This window comes from Otolemur garnettii, unplaced genomic scaffold (assembly GCF_000181295.1).
Source record: "Otolemur garnettii isolate 467f Iridium unplaced genomic scaffold, OtoGar3 scaffold00012, whole genome shotgun sequence".
NCBI classification, from domain to species: Eukaryota; Metazoa; Chordata; class Mammalia; order Primates; family Galagidae; genus Otolemur; species Otolemur garnettii.
Window position 1 is genome coordinate 11,446,060 of NW_003852407.1, and position 6,547 is coordinate 11,452,606.

The following is a 6,547-nucleotide window of genomic DNA, read 5'->3' on the forward strand; positions in this document are numbered from 1 at the left end:
CTATAGGTGCCGAGCCAACATCCCTTGTATTAACCTGGATGGATGTGGTACATATTATCTTTAGTAAAGCATCACAAGAATGGAGAAATAAGAATCCTATGCATTCAATCCTGATACAAGGACAGTTAAGGTCCTAGTACACAGTGCGGGGTGGGGTCAGGGAGAACTGAGAAAGGGAAGGAGCGAGGGCGTGGAGGGTCAAGAGATAGGGTTCACCTTTGGGGGTTGGGGCACAAATATAAGAGGGTCCTTATCTAACAAAAGCAATCAATGTAAGCTGCTTGTGTATATCCTCAATGAATCCCCAACAATAAAAAATGAATTAATTAATTTTAAAAAATGAGAGAGTAAATTATGTGGGGTTTGTGGGGAGCAGGCTGTGGCTGGCAGGGCCGACACAGCCAGGATAATGCTCAGGGTGTGACCCCTAACCACTTCTCCTCCTTTAACAAGATTATTTTCACCTGCTAGAAGTCCTGTGGCCCATGCAGGCTTTCCTGGTTATCGGCCAGCACACAGTATGTCCTCTTTAAGGATGGTCTCTACTTCATGTGTTAAGATTTATTCAATCTTATTAAGATGATGTATAAATAAAGCTGTTTCCACAATTCAGGGGCTGGCTGCAGTCATCAGCTGCACCAGCCCTCTGCTCACCAGCCTAGCTCTCGGCTCCTGTCTTTCTTCACCTCTCTCAGTTTTCATGGCTTTGCATTTTTTCATTTCCCACCTTTCCACTCAGGTCAACTCTCCCCACTCGCTCCAGTCACCAGGGTTCCCTCTGTTGTGCCAGTATGGGGCAGGATTAATGCATCCTTTTTTAAGGAAGTAAATATTTAATATCAGGAAAATCAAACCAAAGACCACTGAACTGGGGCATCTGGGATCTAAGTCTGTACTCTCTAGGTGCAGAGGCACGTGTGACAATGTACCTAGTTAGCTTCCTCATATGTTAGTGGGAGTGACTCTGGAGTTCTGACAAGAGAAGGTTCAGGTTAATTGATATGAGAGTGCTCGAAATGGCTAGAGAGGTGAAATGAAGGTGGGAAAGCTAATACTTAAAACAATATTGTAAAACTTTATAATGTAACTGCCCTTATTTCTCACTTTCATCATTTCCATCTAGAATGGACTCAGGATAATGCAAGTTCTATTTTTCAAACACAAGTTGAATTTCTTGATTTGATTGACGTTTAAAGCATAAGGTTTAAAGGTAAAGTTTCAATCATTTCTCTCTTGAAACACTGACAGTGGAATCAACAAATACTCAGATTATCCACATAGATAATGTGTTTTCCTGACCTTTTCCATAGAAGAATCGTGGATTTCATGAATTGAAAAGAAAACTAGAAAAGAGAAAGAAGTGTATCAAATTCGTTACATCAAAGTGGGCTGAAGTTGCCCCAGCTTGTGTTCTCAATCGAACAAATAACATTAATGATCTGAAGAGTCTTTTCCACCACCACCCCTCAGTGATTCGTCTGCTTTTGTTCACAACAGAACGGGTTGCATTTTCTAGGGTTTTGTAGAAATGGCATAACATGATACAGGATATCGTCTTTTCTTTCCATCTATTTTTTCATTCATCCTAATTACTTTAAGATACATCCAATTGGTGCAGAGCCATAATTTATTTTTGTTGCTGATGAGTATTACGTGAAAACACCAAACTTTGTTTCTTCATTCACCTCTTGAAAAAGATTTGAATTATTACTAGTTTTGGGCTATTAGAAATAATGTTCCTATGACATTTAGTTACAAGTGCATTTCTGGACATATACGTTCTTTTCTCTTAGCTAAATATTTGGACATGAAATAGCTGATCATGTGGTAACTATATATTTAACTGTATAAGAAACCAACGACATTTTCAAAATAGACCATTTTTTACACTTCCACCAATGGTGTATGGAAGCTCCATTTCTCCACATCCTTAGAAAACTTGATTTAATAAACATTATTATGTATCATTTAATTCACCCAGCCCACAAGTGAGCAAGTGAGATAATTAAATATTAGTCAATGAAGTACATATACACAGAATCAGTGAATTAAAACAAAAATTGCTAACCCAGAGTAAAATGCCAGATAGATTCAGTAGGCCAATGAGCTTAAAGGGGGAAAAATTACATCTGATATTCATGAAACTTTAATTGAAATTCACCATTTTTATAAATTCTGAATGAAAGCAAAAAAACTATCCTTCTGTCACTAGTGCCTTGATTTTGTCACCAAGAGAAGTCATATTTATCTTTAAATCACATTAAATTTGTTTTAGACATCTCAAAATGTTGCATCTACTAATAATTATAATGAAATAGTGATGATTGTTAAACATAACACTAGATTGTATTTTTAATGTACTAATAAACACATATACTTCTCTGCTACACACTTGTTTTGTATTTTCATAATTTAATTTCAGTATATTTGGTCTATTTTGTAATCCTCTATGTTTGACTATATTGTATTCCACTATATGGGTAGTAAATGCTTTTTGTCTATAAAGTTCACTAAGAGATTATTTTGAGAAGAAGCCCAAAGGAGTCTATACAGCAAAAATATTGAAGAATCCCTAAGACAGTCATACATAGGATCAAATATAATTATTGAAAACATAGTATTTATTGAGTATTAAAAGCACAAATTGGGTTGAAATATAAAGCATAATGCCACTTCTTTTATTAAAAAATCAAAATAATGCTATATTAAAAATACACATAGGCAGACGTGAATCCATACGAGAAGAAAGTGAAGAGAAAGTGAACTCATGGGGGTGGGAATCACGTGAAATAAAATACTAAACTAAAAATCATGTAAAAATCTGTGACGGGAAATATCTGCACATTACAGTCAAAGAGGAATAAATAAAATGAAGATTTGGTTCCAGACCCATCACCTTCACTAAGGCATTGTATTTTAAGAGAGAGAGTCCTTTATCTCTGGATTTAGAATCATTAGACTCTGCTTACCTAGAATATAAAGTTCTCTCTCTCCCTCCTTCTCTCTCTCTCTCTCTGAAGGGATGTATATTCTTTTGGAATGTCCTATTCTGTTTTCATGAACAGAACCAAGATTTTTTTTCCTCATTACCACTTGTCACTTCATCAACCCTTAAAACAATCCTTTTTCTAAAACACTCAGGGCTTGCTTTCCCAGCCCAAATGGCCTTTTAATGGCTCCTTAAATGAACAAAAAGTGAATTTGTCTAAAGGTTGAATATAAATGTCTTAGCATAACAATTATGAGAAAGACATGATGGCTCTGTTGGCCACCTGGATGAGAGTTTTCCAAACTGCATATAGATGTAACACGCTGTATCCTATGAGAGAATTAATGTACACAATTATGATCTAATAAAAAAAATGAAAAAAAAAATGAACAAAAAGTGTTGGTTTATGAGTGTGCCCATAGATTGAGCCAAAATGTAATATCATTTCTCTATCAGAGATCGTATTCTATATTCTACTTTTATTCCCAACAGCCCCTTTATTTCACTTCTGAACACATAATGCATTGCCTCTAAATACTTCTCAATTCAGTATACATTAGAATTGTTTGACAGCAAATAAGACAACTTTCCCTGTATAAATTCTGGTTTATTTACATCTTTGGCCATGGGAAAGCCATATAAATACTTCCATACCTGTCAAGATTTCTTTCAGTGGTTTTGAATTAGCATCTTATCTTCTCATCATTTACCAGAAACATGTCCTATGCTACCATGAATTTCATGAATTTGACCCATGTCAGTTTGTCTTGAGAGATTTTCTTAATATGCAAGATTACTGGCTGTAAGTTTTCCTTGTGTAGGCTGGTTACTCTGCATCCTGATGTTTGATTTGACCATGGTTAAGAAAGTGCATCTATTGAGAAAATGTTTTATCTTTCTCTGGATAAAAGTTACTTCTTTAAATCCACTAGAATATAAGTTGTATAAAGGCAAGGTTTTTTTTTCTCTTGATTCTCTTATGTATCCACATTGAGTTGGCCCTCACTAAATGTTTGTTGCAGCAATTATACAAACAATAAAGAAAAAGTAAACGAAATTTATTTTGAATTTCCTTGCAGCAGTTACCATCTTAAGCCCTGAGATGAGAAGCCAGTTGTTGAAATTGCCCATGTAAGCATGGAATCCTAGTTATTGTGACTTCTTTTTCATGGTATTTCTACTATTTAGAAATTCCCATAATTTATGAAGCTTAATGCACAATTTTCTAATAACAACTTACAAAACATCAGTTCACATTTTTCACTGGTTTCCTTGCTAATAGCCCAGCAATTTTGGATAAACGATGGTGGCTATTTTTAGAATTTATTCAGGAGCTGATGAAAATGAAATAACATTATCATATCTAATTTGTTCTAATTATTTAGAATAAATAATTATTATGATTTGCTATTTTAAATCATATATCATATATGCTGCTTGTTTAAAAATATATTAATTACAGTGAGAAAACATCTAAATCTTCAATTTAATCTTCTGCCAGTAATTTCTTAACTGAATATTTAAACTCATGATGAGATATCTAGATGCTATACTTTCATAATATGTTTCGATTTTATATTCATAAAATTTTTCCATATCAAGTTATTGAAAGTAAAAAAGATTGTTCAGGTTGGGCACAGAGGTGAAATCCGAGCCCTCTGGGAGGCTGAGGTGGGTGGGTTGCTTGAGCTCAGGAGCTGGGGAGTAGCCTGAGCAAGAGTGAGATCACATCTGTACTAAAATAGAAAAACTAGGCAGGCACCATGGCAGAAGCTTGTAGTCCCAGTTACTTGGGAAGCTGAGGCAAGAGAATCATTTTGAGCTAAAGAGGTTGAGGTTGCTGTGAGCAAGACTCTGTTGCAAAAAAAAGAAAAAAAAAGACTTTATATTACTAGTTTCTATTACATATTGAATTATTGGTTCAGACTTATCAATACTTATATTAATTACATAAGTTTTCTGTCCTAAAAAGTGACCACATTATCTGTTATTAAAGTTATTCCCAGCAAAGTGATTTTAGGCAGATGTGTGGCTACCAAACTGTTAAAATCAAAGCTATTCGACTTTTCTAAAGAATATTTTTTCAAATAACCTATTAGAAATGTTAAAGATTAATCTACATGTGTGTCAGATTAATCCATGTAGGTAATTTTCTTTTATTTTAAAAGAATCTGTGACAATGTTCAATCCAGTTATTGAAAAAAAGAGGAGAGAATGTGAATAGAAAACAAAAGTTTATAAACTCCTAGGGAAGTTGATAATTTAGTTATAAAAAGGTGCACAAAATGTTTGATTATAGGCAGTCTAAGAACAGTGGGGAGAGATCCATTTTATCAATTCAGCCCATCGCTTGCCAATCTTATTTAAACTTTATAACTTTCCAGATTGGAAAGGTGAGTTTCTAATTAGCTTCTTTTTCATCAGTCAAGACTCAATCTCTCTAAATAATCTTTGGGTAATGATCATATCCCCACTTTGATCAACTTCAGGGAAATAGCAGAGCCAAATATTAAATAGGTGCTTATGCAATTGTGCTCATCCACATGTTCTCTTGACCCCTGGCTGACTCAGTTAACAAAGACCAGCGTACTTCAATTAGTCCAAGTGATACCAAATATAACCAACCCCTAATTAATATGGGGCACTTTTCTCTCAATCTTACAATATGATTTTCTCAAATTAGTCTTAAGAATATTTTATTTCATGATGAAAGAATCACAAAGAATCACAAAGAAGCTGTAACTCAGTCCTGAGAAAATCTATGAATAGTCTTGACTATAATAACATGGTCTATAATCCTCCCCACATTTTGTTTGTTTAATTTGTTTACATCCATATACCTTGGGGGCTGAAACAACTGTCCATGTAAAACTGTTGAAGGAGTTTTCTTATGTCAACAATAAAAGTCTTAAACTTTGATGTCCATAACAATCATCTGACTAATCAATAGACAAGCAGAATCCCAGATTCCAGATCCCACTTACAAGCTATGGAATGACTACAGGAGGATGTCAAAACTACTTTGAAATATCATCTAACTCAAGTAAGATTAGCCCATATCCCAAAATCCCAAAATCAGAGATGCTGGCGTGGAAGTGGAGAAAAGGGAACATTTCTATACTGCTAGTGGGAATGCAAGCTAATATGTTCCTTTTGGAAAGATGTTTGGAGAACACTTAGAGAACTAAAAATAGACCTGCCATTTGATCCTACAATTCCTCTACTGGGTATATATCCAGAAGACTAAAAATCACACTATAGGGCAGCACCTGTAGCTCAAAGGAGTAGGGCACCAGCCCCATATGCCAGTGGTGGGGGTTCAAATGCAGCCCTGGCCAAAAACAGCAAAAAAAAAAAAAAAAAAAAAAAAAAAAACAAAGATATTTGTACCAGAAAGTTTACTGAAGCCCAATTCACAATTGCTAAGTCATGGAAGAAGCCCAAGTGCCCAACCTCCCACAAATGGATCAATAAATTGTGGTATATGTACACCATGGAATATTATGCAGCCTTAAAGAAAGATGGAGACTTTACCTCCTTCATGTTTACATGGATGGA